General features: G+C 26.9%; 1 protein-coding gene and 1 long non-coding RNA gene across 3 annotated transcripts in view; one reads left to right on the top strand and one right to left on the bottom strand.

Moving 5' to 3' along the window:
* LOC107455130 (neurexin 1-like) overlaps positions 1-23,517 on the top strand; it is a 272,802-nt gene that overhangs the window by 35,582 nt on the left and 213,703 nt on the right. The gene's annotated exons all lie outside the window — the stretch shown is intronic.
* LOC139426320 (uncharacterized) lies at positions 4,364-12,202 on the bottom strand. The gene is made up of 2 exons (XR_011637561.1): positions 11,988-12,202; positions 4,364-4,631 (listed from the first exon to the last, which is right to left on the bottom strand). It is a non-coding gene; the product is annotated as an uncharacterized lncRNA (long non-coding RNA).

The raw sequence follows: 23,517 nt of genomic DNA, 5'->3' as shown, positions 1-23,517 counted from the left end.
CCCTCAACGATTTAGAGCAAACTACTAGGGTAAATATTTAATAAAGTCCATTAGCTGAACTAGTATATTCAAAATCCTTCTGTTCGAAGCAATTATTCTCTTTCAGTCTAAACTTACAACATGGTGCTCTTTATCAAAGGACCAGACAAAATAAAGAATTTCATAATGATTCTTGAGACCCCCTCTCCACATTCGACAAAGGTGCATGAGAATGAAAGATCTCTAGAGATAGAGAATCGTAGGGTGAGGGCTGATCTAAGATATCCGTTCGATTTTAATTAGTTTCCTCCCTTAGGGGTACTATTTCCTTAATCGAATACTGTGACATTCAATCGCTTCTATTTCTCCATTTAAAATCTCATTATCTTTTACCCTTTCATTAACAATATGGTTCTTCGTTATTTGACGGATAAATTTTTCAAAAATTTCTACTTCTGCAGTTAGGAAGGCATTGTTTTTGGATTTTTATATAGATAGTGATTAACTTTCTTATTTTGTACGTCAATGAATTGGAATTATAAGGGCTTGGCTTTCTAAGATAGCAATATATTTCTTTTTGAATTTAAATTTCGAAAAAAAAGCTATCGAAGAAGGAATAAGGCATTTACTCATTGCAAAGTAATTTTATATTAACTTTTATATTGACAATGACTGGAGTAATTTTTTTCACTTATGAATCTAAATTCTGTGGTTTGATTCTGAAAGATACTTATATTTTTCTTTTAAATTTTGAAGCTTATAAAAAAGATACATAAGATGGTATAGTGCATTTTCTTACTTCAATGCTATTTCCTTTGAATTGTGGTTCAAATAATGAGGTGCTTGAGCAAATTACACCAAAGAATCAAGATTCTAAAGAATCAAGAATCAAGATTCGATTTAAAAACTTGTAAAATATTTCTTTTAATCCTGGGGAAAAAGTTAATTAAAAAGTATTTTGTTCTTTTATTAGAGTTAAAAGTTTATGAGAATAAAAGTTATTTTCCTTGAATTTTCCTTTACTATTTACACTACTTCCTTAATCGAATACTGTGATATTCAATCACTGCTAATTCTCCATCTAAAATCTCATTATCTTCTACCCTTTAATTAACAATAAGGTTCTTCATTATTTGACGGATTTATAAATTTTTCAAAAATTTCCACTTTTGCATTTAGGAGGGTATTGCCTTTGAATTTTTCGATACTTCAATCTTTCTTACTTCGATTTTATTTCTCTGGAACTGTGGTATAAACAATGAATTGCTTTAGTAAATTACGCCAATGAATTGAAAGGTTTAAGATTTCATTTTAAGAGATGGTAATATCTTTCTTCTTTTTTCAAAATTTGAGTATTTTGAAAAAAATACATAAAAAAGAATATTTCCTTTTCTTTATTCAAAGTTTTTTTTTTTTTTGAACTTTTGTTTAAATTACAAAAAACATACTTTGTTTACCTATGACTCTAGATTCTAAGGTTTGATTTAAATTAGAAATGTATGTAATACAAACTAATTCTGAAGTTGATATAGGCTAATTCTAAGATAGATGGCCATAATTTTTTTAAAAATTGAAATAAAAATATTAAGAAAAGAGATACAAGATATATTTATGCACATTTTGAGGTCTCATACATGTACTCAACATTCTTGAGCAAAAATAGAATATTGAGAACAAAATATTAAAAAAAAAATGCTTGAAATTAGACTGGTGATCATCTTTTCTTAACGTGGAGATGATATAGTTATTCAATGCAGTAAAAGATATGTGAAGTTAAAATATGAAATCTTACGGATTTTATATAGTTTACCATGGAAAACTTACAATAAACTGTAAAAAATAAACTTCGTCTAGAAAAATAAGTAAAAATAATCTAATAAATAAAATTTATTGTGTAGATTTAATCTATCACTTTTAAAAAATTTCACCACATTTTTGGCTGAGGTTTTTAAAACTTGTATAATTTTATGGAATCATTGCATGCACCTTATATATTTTTTTCAGTCATCGATTTTAGTAGAGTACAGTAGAACTATTGTATTTTTCCACGTATAGTACACTGATATTCATCAAATTCTGAATGTGTACACTGTTAGAAATTTCTCTGAAAAAATGGTTAATAGCAATTTATTTCATTGTTATTTCATCACATTCAAACAAAACGGTAAAACTACCATAAATGAGATGTTATTCAATCAGTTAACTGGGAGAAAAATCGTTTACGAACTACTTTCACCTAATACGGTTAAACAACCAGAATTTTATCTCGTAAACTAAGCCCACCTTATGAAGTCACTTAGTACCTCGCTGCTTGGTACATATTATAGTTGAGAGGGCTCATGACCGACAGTACGGGGGTTCGAATCCCAGCGTTGACACCATAATATTCCCTCCATATCTTCAACACACGAAGAGTTTCCAGTGCCCTGCACTCTCCGATTTGTGACCCCAAACTATTAAATAACGATACTCTCATTCACGCATAAATGGCGGCACCATAAAGCTGTTTGACCCATTTTCATGCTATTTATAAATGTTTAAAAAACCGTGCAGTTTTGCATTCACGATCTTTTAATCATACTAGTTGCGAACGGTTTCAAAACCGTAAAGGTAAGAAATATTCGTTACCGTAAACTTTACGGTTTCAAAACCGTAAAGGTAAGAAATATTCGTTACCGTAAACTTTACGGTTTGATAACCGTAAAGGTAAGAAATATTCGTTACCGTAAAGCTTACGGTTTCAAAACCGTAAAGGTAAGAAATATTCGTTACCGTAAACTTTACGGTTAATTGAATGGACAGACTAGTGCCGGTTATTTTAATTTATATTTAATTTAGAGTGAAAATTCTAAAAATGTAGAATCGGATAATATGTAAGAGTCTATCAAGTAGGTTATAAGGCTCTATCGGATATATTAAGTCTGAAAAGTTAAAATCAAATATGCAGGAATAGTACAATCCTTTAAAAAGTAGTTTAAATATAGTAATTAATGAGCTAGGAATTTCTATTTATTAACTTTCATTTTAAAATTCTGAAACAAAATAAAATCAAACGAAAACCATTAATGGATTTAAAGATTACGTAACTAGATTTATTTAGTTGGAGATATAAACCTTGCTTAAAAGACTTTTGATTTCCTTAATTTAACTACTGAAAACATAAACGACATGATTCAAATGAATTTTACTGGCTTACAGAAATACATTTATGTAATTAAATCATATATTATTTGTAAGCAGACCGATAACGCTTACATCTGTTTTCTCAAATACATTTGATGTAGTAATACCATTCCCCTACATGACTATTAAATTTATTCTTACAACTATCGATATAATATGTTTTAGTAACGGTTCTCTTATTCTACTCACGAAAGATACCACGTTTCACATTGACTATTCATAAGGATATCTGATCGATGTTGCTTATAGCTCTCATAGAGAAACTATGTTGCATTCATCACGGTGTCACGAAACATTGTTGAAGATACCCATTGTAACAGTTGTTTTTTATGAAAGCATCATTTGCTCGACACATCAATGATAGTAACAATAATAAATGATGTAGTTAAAAATAGCAATCGTTGGCAACATAAGGAAGGCATTTGTCTCTTTTATTGCGCTGCGTTAATGGTTTTATTTTATGTCTTTATTTTTTAACTAGCATTCAGTGTTTGGGTAATGAAAGATACTGTTTTATTATTTATGGAATGTTATTTTCTTTTTATTGCATGAGATTATGGAGTTTTCTTTTTAAATTTTATTTGGAATTCTGATAATTTAATGATACGTTTTGATAGAAGGAGCATTATAAATTATAATTGGGGAAAGGATAAACAAAACAATTTAGAAGTTTCATGTACTTAGAATAATATTAATAAATTAATTATTATATATTCCAAAATCAAGTTAATACTAATACTTGTACGGCTAATACTTGTTATTTAGAAATTTTTATTTTTTCTGAATATTTTAAAAAGTTTTTTTTAGCTCTTTCAAAGAGCAAAAATTAAAAAGAAAATTCCATGGTTTGAGTGTTTTAAGCTCTATTTTTTTTAATTCTGGACTATATATACCATTTTGTAGCGCAAATTTTAATTAAATATTTTAAATAGCATATCTCAGTGGGTAAATCAAATTTTCAAACCCCTAAAATTTTACAAAAAACAGGGGTCGACTTATAGGCAGGTAATAAAGTCTGACATTCATCGATAAAGAAATATTGATGCATTATAAGCCCTGAGATCAATATGAATAACTCCGTATCAACTTTCTCTTTTCATAAACTGTATTTAATATGCTATTTATAATTCATTTTTAAATTGCTTTCATTGTATTTTCTTTACACGTAAAAGATTTTTTAGAAACATTACTTTAAATAATGTTCGAGAAAATATAAAATAATTTATTCAAGAGTATTTCAAAAATTATAACACAATGAAAACCTTTAAAACATACTTTTATGGTATGCTTTAAAAGTTTGCTAAGTTAATTAGTTTTATTTTAAAAGTTAGTTACAAATTTAGTTTCCAGAACATCATCTCTGTTGGATTCAGTAACGTTAGCAGTATTGTCATACGGAGTCCACTCTGCTTTAGATTCTACTTCCTCCTCATCTACTGAGTCTTACAAAAAATCCGCTTCACCTCCATCTAAAGAATTGAAAGTTCTACATTTTTCAAACGATTTTTCACTAATATTTGGAGTTACTTATAAGCAATACAATAATTTATTTATTCTACGCATCAGAAATTTGCCATTTCGCAGTCGAAAATGGGGGACAATTTATACAATGGTTGGATTTGATCACCGAGATGAACGGTATTTTTTTAAAAACATTAAAGCTTCCTTGAAAAATCTCTAATTTGGTGAGATTTTTTCTCCTAAATTAAAGTAATTGAATCGATAAAATATACAAGTTTTTTTTTAAATAAGCCCGTAAAGGCAGCAAAAAAAACTGTTTTTTCTTTTCTGAAAACTGTAGTCACCTGAGACGCTGGCTATACATTTATAAATAACTGTTACGAATTCATAGAAATTCTAAAAATAGTATATTACTCAAATGGCACGTTCTAAGGCAAATATGTCTTTCATAAGCTTACTTGAATATAGAAAATTCTAGAAAGTAACTATAACCTCATTCTTTGTCACAAAAACAATATGCTTGGATTATATTTTGATATGAAACGAAACAAATTTCAAAGAGTTACATTACGATACAACAAACATTTATTTAAATAAACTAAACAACAGGTTAATTTTTTCTTCTTGAAATAAGTAATCAAGCAGAAAAACGTTGAAAAAAAGAGTTGTAAAACCTTTCAAAAATAAGCAATGTAATTATGTTTTCTGCCTTCTTTCTCACCTGCCACTTTAAACCTCCAAAACTTCCCCTCCCACTCCTTTACCTGTCGTAATGCTAGTTGCAGATACAGTTAGCAAACGCACGCGTCATCCATTTTGAATAATATACCTTACAACCTTAACAGTCCACAGAGGATTTCGTTCACAGAGCTAATTTACTTCTCCATCAAGTTGCTTTCTGCACGCAAAGCTTCTCGGATAAATTAGATTTTTCTTTTTTCTTTTTGAGGGGAATAAAGTACCCGTAGAGGGACCAGGCCAGTGAAATAGCCCAGAACGGGTCCTTGTCTTATAAGAAACAATTGTATTTGGCACAAGTTCTTCTTCTTGTCAAAAGAAAAGTGAGCTCATTACTTTGCAGACGATCAACTTAGAAGTTTACTTTAGCAGAAAAAAAAGTATTCTTGTTGTTGTTTTATTAGTAAAACAACAAGAAAACATTGTTTTGAACAGAAAAAAAAGAAAGCTTAAAAAAAGAATTGTGACTTTTCTTATAAAGAAGGGGGGGACTTTTTTTGAAAAATAAAAGTACATGAGAAACAGATCTTTCTGAAGATTTAAAAGGAATGGATTTGCTTTTGATTTTTTAATTATTATTTTAAGCTTTTAGAATCAGTAATTAAAGAGATTAAATGTTTTTTATTAAAAAAAAAATTCCGAACAATTATTTTTTAAATAGCAGGTTTTCTATCCAAAGATATAAAAATGGTCAGATCTCAATATTTAGTTCTTTTTCAGAAGAAGAGGAGATAGTTTTTTAGTGTTCCCTATGAAAAAAGGAAAATTTTAAAAGAAAATATTAAAACTTAAAAATAGTACTTATGATAAAAATTCAATTGATTTTTTTAATTCATTTATATTTTTTACATAAAAACAAGCAATATATTGGATAAATATGTTATGAACAGTTTTTTTAAGTTTTTATTTACAATTTGATGAATGTACCCAAAAAATGAGATGTTTTATTCATAAATATTTTAATAACCAATAAATGGAATAAAAACAAGTATTGTTCTATATTTTTTGCTCATTTATTTATTTTTTTACTCTTCTCGTCTTGCCAGTAAACGTCGAATGAAGGTTTTAACATAGATATTCAATGCATTTATTTGATTAAAAAATTTCAACAGTATTAAATCTTAATAATTAAAGTAAACACGTAATTTTTTAATTTTCGATCAAATTTTCAGAAATCAATTAAAAGCTGGAAGATTTGATAATTGACATATTCAATAAGGAATTTAGGTTACAATAAAATTTGGAGATTATATGATAAAAATAAAAGGGTTGAAAATCAGCAATAAATGCGATCGCAGTAAAAAAATGTTTTAAGTACGTGGCAATTTTAATCTAAAAACAAAATGAAAAAAAGACTGATTATATAAAATAATTGATAAAACAAACATTGGATACAACAAACAAGCTGGCAGTTTAAAAATAGCAAATGCAAACAATAGAATGAAATAGTGAAATCAGTATTTGAAAAAGGAAAGAAGGTAACAAATAAATAAGATTGGAAAAAAGTTGATTAAGTTAGGACAATTAAAAAAGCTCATAATGTCATTTTCTCCTTTTTCGTTTTCAAAGTTTTTTTTTCATAATCCTCATGATAAGTATTCTATTGGCTTTATTTATCAATCATTCTCTTAAGCTTATTGAAGGAAGTAGTATCACAGCCACGGAGCGTCCCGAACTTAGACTGTTTACAATCAAATGTGTAATGTTTTGTGATACTCAAAATTCCTGCAACTTGAAGGCTTGGAAGAAATAGGATTTGAAAGTCAAGAATCCTTTAAAACCATGATTTAAGTGAAAGTTACTATGAAGTTTGAGAGTAACTTATTAAGTAGTCAGATTGATAATTCCGAAACACGACACAGCCAGTTAAATCTAGATTTAGGTAAAAGTTGCCATAAAGTCTTGTAGTGTTCACTTTTGGAAGAAGGATGTACGCAAATCTACACCTTGGTTAATTTGTCCCACTTAATTTGACAGAAATTCATAACATTAGATACAGTTTTATACGTAAGCAATAATTTTGGCTTGAGATTTAAAATGAAAAAATAAGCTCTAATCAATCAACCTCGGTACAGCTTTTGACTAAAATGCCTGTTTTCTTTTGAATCAATCCCAAATAAACAGCATGCATTTTTGATAGAAATTATTCCATTTTGGTTTTTAAAAAATATCAATATTTGAAAAAATACTTTGGTTTTGAAATTTAACAGCATTGCTTCTGCATACGGAATAATCTTTGCATTTTTTTAATAAAAAGTTATTAAATCACAATGATGTGTTATAAAAATGCAAGACATTTATTAAAACAATTCATGCAAAAATTGAGACAAATCAATAAAATTTAGTTATTGAATGATGAAATATTAAATTTGGCAAAATTATCAGAAAAGGCAATATTTGTTCTGCTACAATATAACATTTTTTTTTCTATAAGTCTCAGAATTTATTTTATTCCTCATTATGATTTTAATGCAAAACATGTAGAATAATGCAAAAAATAAGATATTCGTTTAAATTTATTATGTTATGTACGTGTTAATTTGTTATGTAATGTTATTTATAAATTTCTTTCGAAAAATAACTACCATTATTATTATTATTTTAACAATGACAGTGTTTCTACCATTTAAATGAAAAACGAGGGAATAAATGAATCATCTAGTCTCATCATGCTATGTTGCTATAAAAACATTTGCATAACAAATCACTAAACGTTTAAATTAAGCACCTGGTTAGAATAGTTTTGGAACGCTCATTCTGAAAGCCGTGAGTTCTTGTCTTGCAAATTAACCTTGGTGAAATTAATACATATACATTAAGAATAAATTAAATTTACCTAGTTAATAAATTTTATTTTATTTCCTAATGGTATTTATTACATTTTACTTCCTAATTTATTTTTTTAAGTATGGGAAACGGTTTCTATTTGAAAAATTCTATTTAATTTTCACTTTTTATGTGACTTAATTATTTTAAAAAAATAAGTCTCATTTGAGAACATCACATTTATTCTACTCCTCAAATCAACAATGAGTTAATAAATAAATAAATAACTGAATCACGCCATATTTTCTAGTTTTAAAATACTTTGTGAACTAATCACTAATTTTTAAAATAAGCAACTGTTTAGAATAGTTTACGGACGCTTTTACCGATAACCTGGTTTCCTAATCTGATAGATAATGATTGATCTTGGTGAAATAAACTTTAATGCATATGCTACGGTGAAACACCGAAATCTGGAGAACGTCGACATTCACCTGTGAATGTCAACATTCACGTAGTCGCTTGGTGTATGTCCGAAATATTTGCTAAATACTCTTATTTCTGACTCTCACCGGTGAATGTCAATAATCTCATAGTTTCTTTGGTGAATGTCCGAAATATTTGTTATATCCAATTTTACATTAATTTATTCGTTAATATTATTATATTTATTTGATATATTTATATTTATTCTATATTTTAATACTTACTGACGATAGATTAGAAGAAACATCAGTATTTGGAGTATCGGGCAAATATATACCGGGCAATGGCACTTGACCTTAAAAAAAGCATCAGTGTAGGGTATACAGGGCAAATGTATACCGAGCAGTGGCACTTAACCTCAAAAAAACATCAGTGTAGGGTATACTGGGCAAATGTATACCGGGCAGTCGCACTTAACCTTAAAAAAACATCAGTGTAGGGTTGAAATATCGAATAAATGTAATTATATCCACGAGTAAATTCATATCAAATCGAATGTAATAAATATTTCGGACATTCACCAAAGCATATCTGTGATTGTCGACATACACCGGTGAGGGTCCGAATGTACAAGAATGTAATGAAATATTCGATCTTTCACCGACGTATTTGGTGTTTGTCGACATTCACCGGTGAAAGTCAACAACCACCGATTTCGGTCTTTCGCCGTAACATCAGTGTTACATTAAGAATAATTTAAATTTATTTAGTTAATAAATTTTATTTTATTCCCTAATGTATGTATTACATTTCACTTTCTAATTTACTTTTAAAACATGGAGAATAGTGAAAAAAGAATTGTATTTGTTTTTATTTGTTATGTGACTCATTTATTTAGAAAAATAAGTCTCATTTGAGAACATCACAATCATTCTACTCCTCAAATTAACAGTGAATTTATAAATAAATAAATTATTTAATCTCTTCATACTTTCTCCGGTTTTAAAACATTTTGCGAACTAATCACTAAACTCTTAAGATAAGCATCTATTTAGAATAGTTCACGAACGCCCATTCCGGAAACCTGGTTTCCTAATCTTATAGGTAATAATTAACCTTGGTGAAATAAACTTTAATGCATACATTAAGAATCATTTAAATTTTCGTAGCCAGAAAACTTCCACAGTGATCGATTCCGTTAAGAAGAGGTTCCATTATAAGAGTTGATTGAAGTTAAGAATCTTAAATGCACAAATAGATTAGGAATCGTCTTTAATTTAAATTGCAGTTCAAATTGATGGCTAGAAGGTATTGCCCATTAATTCAGTCAAGACAACTGTTGTCGAAGTTTAACTATTTAACTATATTTTAAAGTGCATTATTCATAAAAGTTTAAGACTCGCTTCATTTTACATGAATAAATTCAGCTTTAAAATAATTAATATGCTTTATAATTTCATACAATATCTCGTTTATGAAGGTTGAAATTTTAATGACAGCTTAGTTGAAAAGGAAATATTTTAACCATAAAAGATTATTTATGTGGAGATTTAGTAATCTGTTGCATTGCTGAGGTTTATCACTAAATTTGAATTAATTTGTACAGAAAATTGAAGAGCGAAGTAGGAACACTCCTATGATCCTTCACTTAAGCCTGAACGTAAAGCATTGCTTGCCTAAGGCATTTTTCCATCTTAAATTCGACTTCTAAAATTAATTTAACAAAAATTATCATATGTTTAACAATTTATTTAAATTTTAACAATCTAAATTTTAATTTTTTTTTTGTAAATTACGAAGATAACTAACAATTAACTAACAAAGTGGGCGCATGTTTAAATAATATTTTATAAAAATAGTTTCTTTAGTTAATATTCATACCTCATACACTTAAAATAGAATTCTACATTAAGTGAGAAACCTCCTAGTGTCCATCACTGAATCTTGCACTAATTAAATGCTTTTAAATTTCTTTTAACTTAAAAATGGCTTATCTAATTTTATAATTATAATTTATACTTAAAAATTTATATAAAAAATAATTATCAATTTATAAATATTTAAACACCAAAAAACTACTTCCAGTAAAAAGACTTAGCTTATGGCTGTTTAAAAAAATTTCTGGAACTTAAAAGCATCAGTTCGAGCGTCAAATATTATTATATGAATAAAATATTTTATAATATGAATTATTATATTATGAAAAAAATCTTTTTGAAAAATAGTAAATAAAATTAACGATGCGAAAAATCTACAACAGAAAATCTGTTCAAGAAAACAGGTTATTTGTTGATAGCTTACACGTATACATTTATTTATATTGCAACAACTATATAGTGATTCTTTATAATAGCACTCTGAAACTGTTCAATACTTGAAAACGATTATGTATCAGATTACAGCTATTACGAAAAAATTAGCTTTAATCCCAATAACAGAAACTCATTATACGTTAAATATTAATATAATAAGTAAAAAAAAATCTGTGTGTTAAAATACTTATAAACAAGAAATTAAAAAAAAACAGCCTAAAAATGCACTGCAGTAGTTTTTTTTTCAAAATCTAAACCATTACTTTCAGTATAAAACAAGAATTTTAAAACTAACTTAAATATATTTATTTATTTACATTTTAGCAACAAATAAACAATTATAATCTATAACCTGATATAAAACGAAAAAGCGTTTTTCATTATGGATCAAATTAATAATTCTTTTTTCTTCTTCAGAATAACGAACCAAATAAGCGTACGACTGCTATTAAAAATAACTTTCACTACTCTACTTCAAAGGCATTAACTCATACTTCAAGCATAACTGTAGTTAATAAAAATCTTTTTCGAATAATAATAATAAATAACACAAAATGAAAAGCTACTGCATCATCCTGTTTGACTAAAATATTAAGTTTAAAAGAAAAAAGCTATTTCTATCTGATGTAAAAGTAATAATTAGTTTACATTTTTACGATTCAAAATAATCTGAATTATTTACAAATAACTTTCACTCTCAAAAGTATTTTCCTTTTAACATATGATAATACTTTTATAAATCCTCTGACAAATAAGAACTTATGCCTATTCCTAGAAAAAGCAGCTTTTATTCCATTTCTATTTTCGAAACTACGTATAACGTATATATATATATATATATAAAAATTAGCTTTTATAACTATAACTATATTTATACTTCTAATGTGAATGTAATACAAAATCAATTGTTTTTAAAAATATTTATAAATAGATCGAAATAAAACTTAAATGTGTACTGCAGTATTATTTTTAGCCCAAATTATTCTAGCCTATATTAGGTTCTAAAAATAACTTTTAGAAACGCATACATTTATTTATAATTTAACAGCTAATATAAAATTTATTTTAATTAATTTAAATTATTTTTAAATATCTTTCAAAGTAAAAAAGATTAAAACTTACTATTTCCCTTTTGGAATGAAGTAATACTTTTTACTACTCCTCTTACAAATACAAACATAAGCCTTTTATACAAACTTAAGCCTTTAATACTAACTTAATTTTTAAAAATATTAGCTTTTATTCCATTTCCGTTATCAAAACTCTTTATGGCGTAATTGTTTGTAAACTTGCATATTCGACGGAAGTATTCCATAAAAATTTAGTTGGCGGATTGTTTTAGAAGTATGACTATTTATAAAAAAGTAGGGGTCATTATTATAGCTTATAAATGCATTAATTTATACTTCAAATATGAATATAAATAATACGTAACTACTTGTTTTTAAAAGTAGTTAAAATAAAACTAATATTTACAACACTATATTTTAGCCTAAGTTATTAAGCTTCAAAAAATAACTATTCCGAACGGATTCGTTTAGTTACATTACAGCCAATATAATATTTATTTTGAATAATCTGAATTATTTACAAATAAATTTCAACCTAAAAAGATAAAAAGAAAATTTCCATTATGGCATAAAATAAATCATCTTTCAAATACGAACTTATGCCTATTTCTAGAAATAGCAGCTTTTATTCCATTTCTATTCCCGAATCACCCTGTGACGTAATTGTTTGTTCACTTGTCATATTCGACGGAAGGATTCCGTCAAGAAAAAGAAAGTTGTTTGACGTATTTATCTAGCTTCCATCAGAGGTTCCACCAATCCCTTCACTTGGGACATCTGCAAGTAAACTCCGTACATGGTGGAAAACTTTCTTTAAAACAAGATGTTTGCTTTTAGAATGAAAAACACATACGCGTCCCTTGACAAGTCAATCTTTTCTTCCCAAAAGAATTCTTTGGCGAAAGTATTCGGTTGTTGCTCTGAACTTTTGCTTAGTTCTTCGCCGTATTCCATGCCAATCGATACACGAAACTATGCACCCTCTTTGTGTTCTTGTTCTGTGTCTTTTTCTTTTTGGTGTACTTTTTTTCTCATCATCACACACACCTTTTATATAACACAAAAGCTGTATTATAATCCGCTGAAGTTTCCAAAGGTTGGATATTTGATAGATAGAGGTGCTAGTGGTATTTTATTTTCTTTTTATCCTTTTCGGTATTCATGTTATTTCATGTTGTTATGTTTCAAAAGTTCGGATTTAAGAAATTCGAAAACTTTCTGTTGTTGCTAGGTTTAGGAGACGTTCTTGGAAGCAAAATAGATATGGTTGTATTTTAAAATGAATTGATGCCGATTTTGTTTTATAAAAACTCGTGGAAACTGAATAGTTTAAGAAGTTGTATCAAATTCTTGAATATTTTGCTAAATTTTCATGAATACTTTAAAACCTTGAATGATGTTTAAATATGAAAATGGACTAAGAAATCATTTACGATGTTATGTTTTACATAAAAAATAGTAAAGCATAAAATATTTTCAAAGTTTTAAAAAAGGTGTTTTGAAAATTCAAACATCAATAAATATTTCAAAAGTGACCTCAAATCACCGAATATACTAGCTCTGGAAACTGTTGAAAATCAATTTACTTTCATTTAAAAGTATCCATGATTAAAACATATTTCTTAAAAACTTTCTAAACAAAAATGGAAATTACTAAATGTCGAAAGAATACTATTTTGGAATGAAACTAGCATGAATTGTGATTACTCTACTCAATTTGTTGCTCAATTTATAAACTCTTGAATTTACCTAAATATTTTACTTTAATGTAAAGTATGAAAAACAAACTCGTTTCTCAATTAATAATATTTTACCAAACTTATTCATATTCTGAATTTTTACAGGATGTTCTTAATACTAAATTTAAATATTTTAAATTACCGAAATCAAAAGTAACAGAAAATAAAAACCATACAGGAACATAACGCAAATTTATAAAACTATATCTTGGCTAGACGGAATCATTAGCATTTAATTAGGATAAAAGTTTTTGAAATAAGTCGCCAAAGATTTTAGCTTTTAGACTACGACCACAATTTTGACTAATTTATATATATATTTTTATTTAAATTACTTTATTAAAATGAATGTTGCATTTGATAGTTCTTAATAAAGTAATTTAACTACAAACATCTGATACTAAAAATCAAGAGATGCAGAAAATTGAGATAGCTTATATACATGCAATTTAAAAGAAATATCAACATTTTATATATTTTTTGGTAATTACATATACTTATTTGATGAAAAGGCTTTAAAGGGGTGTTCATCAAATTTAATAAATGTTTGGACTTTTCAGAAAATTTTAATTTTTCTTAAGATATTGATTCCCACTGTTAAATTTACAATTAAATTAGCTAGAAAATTTAAAGTTCCTTTACTTTCATTTAATTTCAACATGCTTTTACTAATGACGTATTTTGAAATTAATTAGTTTAGAAAATAATTTGACGTATTTTTAAGTTTGTGTGAAAAATTATTAATTTTTCTTGAAGTTTTTATTATTTATCAATAATAATTAAACACATTTATTTATAATTTTGTACTACAGTTAAAGAACGAGAAATTTTAAGGTTCCCTTACTTTTATTTTCGATTAATATTCTTTAACTAATGACAGATTTTGAAATTAATTAATTTAGAAATTAATTTGATGCACTCTTAGGTTTTTTTTTCAAAAAATTATTAATTTTTTTTAAAATTTTTATTCCTTCAGTAAAATTAACAAGTAAATTAACTATAAACTTTGAGAATCCTTTTTTTTTTAATCTCCTCTCGACATTCTCTTACTAATGACACATTATTTTTAAATTAATTTGTTTGAAATTTATTAGTTCAGAAATTAATTTAATGTTCATTTAGACGCTTTTGAAAAATTATTAATTTTTCATAAAACTTTAATTCCTACTGTTAAATTAACAATTAAATTAAAGAGATACGTTAAGGATTCTTTACTTTCATTATCTCTCACTAACGGCATATTTTAAAATTAACTAATTTTCCACTGCATGGTTGTATTTTGTAAATAAATAAATATAACATAAATGATTACGCTATATCAAATTCCTTGTTTATTTTACCATCTCTTTGGTAAAGAAAGTAAAAGTTGTAATCCTTATTTTGTCCTTAAATGAGAAGAAAACTTTTTCATGTGCTTAAATACTTGGAAAAATAATTTCGATCATTTTAATTTTCTGTCTATAGAATAACGTCAATGTTATTTCTTCTTCTTAACAGAATTATTGAATACTTTTAAGCCCCAGAAATCAAAAGCTTAGGTGTGTGAGAATGCATATGTTCTAGTCAATGTCGGCAATGCTTTTATTCTACTAAAATACCGAGAAAAAGTGATAATAATTTAAACCTTTTGCCTCCTCTTATTTATCTTATTAATTATTATTTACGTAAAATTTCTCGCAGCAAAGTTGCCAGTCATTATCCGCATACTGCAGAAAAAACATCTTGACAGAAATCTCTGCATCAAAACACTACAGAAAACATCTGTACATTCCAGTATTTGTATGTACCAGATATTTTCAAAAAGTAATTTTAATCTTATCTCGATTTAAAACAAATTGATATGAACAAATTGGCATGAACAAATTGGCAAAAAACAAATTGGCATGAAGGTATCTACAAAACCTTTGATTGCTTTGTACCTGCAATGCCTTTGCATAGTTAAACAGATTTCTAAAACATCATGAATCGTCGTAGAATTTTTATTTTTTTTCCACCGTTAAGTTCAGCCGTTCCGATGCGAGATTTGAAACTCAGACATCTCTTATATGATCAAACTCATTGACCACCATACACGTTGGTCAGCATGTATTTCATTGTATCAAATTATTTGCTGCCTGTTTGATATCAAGTTTTTCATATTCAAAACTAAAAAGATCTGCACCTAACGCATACAATCTATATCAATGCCTACAGATTTTATTTGTTAACAGAAAAAAAGTCTCTTTTGAAAGATTTCGATGTAGTTTAACAGTAAACTTCTGCATTTGGTTGTTAAAAAAGTTCTGCAACACTTGAGAAATATGTTTATAACAACAATACTTGTTTATAGCAATAGCGAATCAAAAGCCGAAGTTCAGTTTTTTCCAAAGTCATTTAGAGCTTATTGATGACAGTTTAAACTAAGACCACCGAAAAACAATAACACAAAATGAAATTTCATAAAAATTTAAATTTTTGCAAATGTTGCAGTACTTTTTAAATACCTAATAGTTTTAGAGAACAGTTTTCGGTTGAAAAGTTACAGAATTATTATGTTTTTACTTTGTTTTTCTCTTTTAATTTCATACAGTGTAATTATTTTTTGATTAAACTATAAGTTATATTGAGAATTAAAATTTAAAGAATTTTCATTAATGACTATTCCTGTAAGAAATGGTAAACAATATTCAAATATATTTATCCATGCTTATGTTGAAAGCACAGATGCACGTTAGTTAAGAAAGCATTAATGTGTTTTGAAAAATGATATTTTTAAAATTTCATTATAATTACATTCCTCAATTACATTCTTTCCTTTAATTTTTATTTCTTATGTAAATATTATTCCATCAATTAAAATCCGTAGAAAAAAGATCATGAGAATATTTAGGTAAGCTTGTGTAAAATAAGGAAAAGATAGGGAAAATAAGGAAAATATTGTATAGAACAAAAATAAGGCAAAATATTTTTATATTGCTGAAATTTTATTCACAGTTAATGAATTTGAAGTAGAAAAGCTTGTAAAGAATTAAAATGTGTACAAAGATCGAAAGATTTTTTGGTGATATTTATTCATCATAATAATAACACAGTTAATGAATAATCTTTTTATATAAATAGAAATTTTTAAGAGAGTAAAATATTTTGTTTATTTTTAAAAATAAAAAATAATAAACTATTTTGTGAAAAGATTCCTAAATTATTTTTGCTTTACAATATAGCTCTAAGTAACTAAAAATTATAATTTTTCTTTATTTTGATTGTCTACTTCTTTTCATAGTATTTTTTGTAAATTTTTAATTTAAAATAATTCTGTAAGCTCTCAATTGCAAAAAGAGTTTCCGAAATCTGCAATTTTTAAAGATTCCATTCAATATCCCGAATTTCCTTTGTTCCACTTTTACGTTTTGTTTATTTATTTTAAATATAATATCAATTCTTTTATATTTGTTCGCTTGCAAAAAGCCTCCAATATAATGCTCTTTAAATTCATTGCAATAAACTAACAAAAATTACAGTTTTACACGATTTTATTTTTACATTTTTTGTTATTTAATAATTATAAAATTGAGAGTGTGCTTTGTTAGATGAAACAAAATATAACTTTTATTTTATTTTTTTGCTCCTTACTGATCTCTAACAAAAAGATGGCATTATGATAATAATTTTTTTTCAAGTACTTTCGTACTATTGAGATATTTTAAAATTTAAAATAAGAGTTCGTAAGTAACCCTGGTAATTCTATCCAATGATGATGCATTTGAATTTGATAGAAGTAGTACTATAACTCATACGGATTTAAAAGACATATTAACTTAACGTACTGAGGAGAATGAAAACAAGAAGTGGATATTTCACAATTTGTTTAGCCACTACGAATCCAAATTCTGTTAATTAGTAAAAGAACAACGAAAATTAAGCAAAACTTAAGACAAAGAAGAACCATTGACTTTTTTGTTCTGATATTTTATAGTAGCTGCGTAATAGTCATTACTTATTTTTAGTATTTTTACTCTCATACTAAAAATAACCATTAAAAATAGCCATACTAAAATACCCATTTTTCCGGAGAAATTAATTTTTGGAAAAAAAAAGGCTTCCTTAAAAGAAGCCTGATTTTCAGGGTTTTACTGTATAATAGCGGGAATAGTAAAAAGGGGGCATAGTCAATACTAACAAACTTATTTTACTATCTCTCTAAGTACTTACGGGCAAACACTATCTCAGATTATGTGGTTTAGTATAAACATTCCACAAACAATGGAATTTTGTCCGAAAACTATTTTAGTAAACGTAATATAACTCTTATGTTTCGTGAATTTTATTTTATTTTACTTTATTTTATTTTATTTTATTTTATAACAGTTGTTGAACAGTTTTTTTTTTTTTTTGGGGGGGGGGGGTTTACGACTACTAATGTTCAAATCTGTAGCCATGTAATTTTGAACCCAATCCAGAAGACAAGGGAACTCCTGGATCAAGTATTGGGAGAAATTTGCCTTTGCGGAGGATTTCTTGATGGAACTTACCACAGGCATTTGCGTTACACGGAGAGAAAAACCACGAAAACCTCCCAGAATAAGCCTGACAGCAAGGGGACTCTTACCCATGATTTGTCTATCACGGAGAATATTTTACGTCAGCACTGCGGTCGGTGCGAGTCGGGTGCGGAATTCGTATCGACCAGGACTCGTATCGGTGGGATTCGAACCCGTTTCACCTCATTGGATCCTCTGAGTCGTCACGACTCCATGTTTTGAAAATTGCGTAAATTGAGAATTTTCGTTAACCTTTTGTTTACGGCTAGTATAACAGGTGGACCAGAATGGCGGGCTTTATCACACTAAGCACCGTAAGCAATGCGTGAAAATAAAAATAAAAAATCTGTCTTTAAAAAAAGCTTTTTTAAAGAAAATTGTGACTTATTTATTTAAAATATATTCTATTGCATCAAAAATTGGAACCATATCGCGATTATACATAGCATGCATTCTTCCATTAATTAATAATTATGCATAATTTTTTCAGAATAATTTGCTAAATTATACTGGAATGTAAATAAACAACTTACAAATGACTAGTTTGAAATGATAGTATTAATAAAAGGTAAAGAAAATATCACGCGAGCTGTTTTTAAACTCATTGGTAAAACTCAGTTTGTATGCAAACACTATATGATTGATCACGTTCTAATAATATCATTACAAAAACAGGATAACAACTTTAATTACTATTATTGAGTATGTAACAAATATATAGTTGCATACAAATGGGGGAAACTTGACTATTTCGTGATGTAAAAAGTGAGATAAAATATTGCACGCAATATGTTTCTACATGATAAGAGTAATTTTTCAGTTTACAAATAATCAGGAATAAAGATATTGATCAAAAAGTAACAATATATCATATTTTATTTGTTGGTAAAAAATAATGTGAACAAAGTAGCAGTTATAACATTCCCAATCATTGAAAGTTTAATAATTTTATACTGATACAGCTAATTATAATCTAAAAATAAAAATGAGTATAACTTCAGATTCGGATTGAGACGAAAGTTTAACTTTTAAAAATATGATATAAACATTTATATTATACACTAATACTGCTAAAAGTAACAGTCATTTTAAAAAATTTCTGTCTCAGAAGTATAAGTGAAAAAAATCTAAAAACAGTATAAAATATCGAGATATGTAAGCAATTTTATTTTGATGCTTGTATGTAGGTGTCTAAAATCGTGCCCCACAGAAAAAAAAATCTAAAGTAAAATAAAACTTTTGAAGCGAAAATCAAAAACATTTTAAAATTGAGAATCATTTTGATAGATAGATATAAAAAGATGAAATATCACGATTACATCAAAATAGTTATCTGAGAGCTTTAATGCAAAAGATTGGTGTCATTTGCTGAAACTTAATAAATTAAAAATGAATTGAAATGAAATAATTTCAGGAAGTATATCACTAAACCAAGTATACACAAAAAATAAAATAGTAATTATAAATCTCTTTTGTTTTTTATAGTATCTTTTAGACTGTTGTGCATACCAAAATGTAAACAGCGAAAAAGTTTACGTTACAATTACCATACTGTATAGTAAGGACATTTCTGGAAAAAATACCATAATTCTGGTTAAAAAAAACAAAATTTACAGTGTTTAAACTATATTTGTATATTAATTTTTCCGTTTATATGGTAACGGTTTATGGGAAATTCTGGTTTTCAAAATAATCGCTCCTATTACCACACATTTAGTAAAAAATACAAAATTGAAAAATAAATTTTATGAAATAAATGTTTTTTATGACATGCTCAAAGGTATAATGATAAAATTATCAAATTTTATCACATAACGCAAAATCCTATTTTACTGTTAATTTTACCTAAACCATTGCGAAAGCGCTTTAGAAAAAATTTCCGAGATTAGTAGTGTTCCCATAGAATCAGAAACACGGTAAATTTTAAAACATTCTAGTGGTTTTGACATATTCTAGTTATTCTAGTAGTCTAGTAGTTTTGGTTTAATGTGGTTAACATTAAATTAAAAATTAAAGTTTAAAATAAAGAACTTTCATAAAAAAATATAAAATATTCTATAATATATATTCTGTAAAAAAAAGTCAGTGTTAAAAGAATACCTGTATAAACTTATAGAAAATGAAATGGTAACGTAGATATGATTGTAATCAAATATGCACAAAAAATGAAATAGTGATTGCGAATCTCTTTTGTTTCCTGCAGGACATACAGGATTGTTGTGTCTACCATAATGTATAAATGTTTTTATATGTCTAATACGATTAACATTAATATTTAAGTCAAAGATGTGAAGGAATTTAATTATCGACTATGTCAACCTTCATCTATCAAAAGGTACCTCTTGATAGAATCAAGTTAACATGTCTTATATACTAGGGAATTGTCATTTAATATTTATTGTGGTAGTTACGCTACATTGATGTAAATGAAAAAAAGGCAACATCTCTTTTATTTAATTAAGAATCGTACACCATTTTTAATTCTTTGAAAATGTGGGGTTATTATATTTTTTTTATGTTTGATATTCGTTAGTATTTATAAGTTAGTTCAAAAATTTAATATTTTCGTTATCGAGCATTAAGAATATATTGGAACAAGGGTCATTGAGGTTACGGTTAAACATTTTTGAGTTTAACGGTGTTATGCTAACTTAGAGCTCCAGCTGCATTTACTTCCAAGACAGGCAGATATGCATCGATTTGATGCTGGGGTGGCATCAAGCCCTCAATTCACTGAAGAATTTATTTTCCTGACTTGAAGAACTCTAACTGAAGAATTTATTCTTCAAAATAACAGCGCTTTATTCTTCATTTTTTAATAAGTGCTATTTTCTATAAGCTCCACAGGGAGGAAAAAAATTATGGTTAAACTACCATACTATTGGGTTACCATATTTAGATATGTTAGCGTTACACAAAAAGGAAATAGTAACCATTTAAATGTTACAATGAAACTATTTTTTTTTCGATGCTCAGCCCGATTAAATTAATTTCTTCATCGTTTTCTGAATAATGGTGTCTAGTCTAGCTCCGAATTTATTTTTAACGAATGAACTGAAAAAAATGTCTAATTGAAAATTGACTTTCAAATAAACATAGTACACGGAGATAAAAAATTTAAAAAATTCTGGTAAAATTACAGTACTGTTTAAAAATTTGGCTTAAAAACAATCTGGGAATAAAATCAAAATAAACAGTATTTGAATCATTCGTTTGATATTTTTCCGTTCGTATGGTAACCTTTTACCAGAAATTCTGGATTTCAAAATGACAGTTCTTATAAGCATGCATTCAGTAAAAAATACGAAACTGAAAAGTGAACTTAACTGAATAGTATTCATGCCACACTATTAGGAATCATGATAAAATTACATAATTTTACTACATTTACCAAATTTTATTGCATATTGTCGAACCATATTTTATTGTTAATTTTACTAATACCATTACTAAGTGCATCGGTAAAAATGATCGAGGTTTTCGTTGTTCCCATAGAACCAAAAATATTGAAAATTTTAGTGCATTCTGGTAGTTTTGACCATAACTTTTTCATCGTTAAAATTAATTATTTTTCCTAATTAGTATAATACAAGTGATCCTCAAAACATAACAATCCTATCATGACAAGCTAAAGATAAATGAATAAATTAGGTTTGGAAGTATGCATACACTTTAAGTGTTTTATACACTTAAAAGCTTGTTGGTTAGGTCTTTAGTTCGCTTGGATTTAGGTTCAAAGGCCCCATGGGTGACAACTGGAAAATATCATAATAAGTCACGAAATTTTTTAAGAAAATTATAGGCTCATGAAATAAATATAAGAAAAAATAATTATGTCAAAATTGTTTTTCGTAAATTGCATATTGTGAAATATATTAAACTGTCCAATACAGAAAGCATTTGATAAGCTCCATCCGAGCTTCTAACTTCATCTGTCTTACTTTAGAGAAAGAAATCTTTGAAAGATTCAATTTTTCGGTCAGTTATTTACAATAAAGGAAAGAATGGAAAGGAAATAAAAAAGAATTACTAGTATATTTCTTGCCATTTTATTTTACAAAAGGAATACTTTGAGAAATACAATTTAATACTTCCAGAAGTAAAAATGTAATTTAATACACTAATTTACGAGTGAAAAAAATGTAACTAAAATGGTTTTCAATTACTTATTAAATTTATAATTTCTTATTCCCGTATCTTTTAAATTGTTTGGTGATACAATCTATTTGTGGTTATAACAGAAAAAAATCAAAGAAAAAAATTTCTCAAAAATTTCAGCATCACGGAGAGAAAATTCTGCTACAATTACGATACTGTATGGTAATACCATTTCTGGTAAGAAAAGAAAAACCATAATTTTGGTGATTAAAACTAAAATATACGGTATTTAAACCAGCCATTTTGTTCCAGCCATTCAAAGATTTACCGGAAATTCCAGAAAACTATTCCAGTTTACCGGAAAGATTTTCAAAACTATAGTTCTTATTGCGACACAAATACAAAACTGGAAAGCAAATTTCACCAAATAGATGATTTTTATGCCACACTCTAAGGTGTAATGATAACATTACCAGATTTTATCAGATATATTTGCAAAATATATTTTATTGTTAATTTTATCAAAATCATTACCAAAGAGTTTCGGTAAAAATTACCCTGATTTTTGGTGTTTAAGTAAATCCAAAAACACGACATTTTTTATCGCATTTTCTTAGTTTTAATCAAGTTATTTTTCTCTGCGTAATATTATGATTTCTGTTTATATTAAATTTAAGTTAAATTCAAAAAATTTCTTTAATTTGCATTATGCCTTATGTTTATGTTACAGAAGTCTAGATCAATGTCACTAATCACACCACCTTAAAAGTATGGAATAGGAAAGTTTTAATTCATAATAGAATAGTGTATTATTGTGGGTTTATGTCATAATCGGAGTGTTTCAATTCATAATGCATAATAATTCATGAGAGAAGTGTTTTAATTTAGGAATGTTTTATTCTTGTTTTTCATTCTTAATTTTAGTCTTCATTTGTAGATGACACAACTTCAATTAATTACTGCACTGAATTAATTTTAAATAAAGCGTTTTCCGACAAGAATTAGTTTTTAAATAGATATAGATACTTAATTCTTAATAGATTTAGATGTTTAGTTCTTAATAGATTGATTTCTTAATAGATATAAATACTTTAAATAAATACAGAGTATCATAATTTAATGTAACCTCTAATATCTAAAAGTAGAAATTAATAGACATTATTTTAGTTACCATGAAACTAAGTATTTCTATATTTTATTTTTAAATAATTTTAATACAATTCCCACT

This window comes from Parasteatoda tepidariorum, chromosome 8 (assembly GCF_043381705.1).
Source record: "Parasteatoda tepidariorum isolate YZ-2023 chromosome 8, CAS_Ptep_4.0, whole genome shotgun sequence".
NCBI classification, from domain to species: Eukaryota; Metazoa; Arthropoda; class Arachnida; order Araneae; family Theridiidae; genus Parasteatoda; species Parasteatoda tepidariorum.
This window is presented reverse-complemented; position numbering and strand designations above follow the sequence as displayed.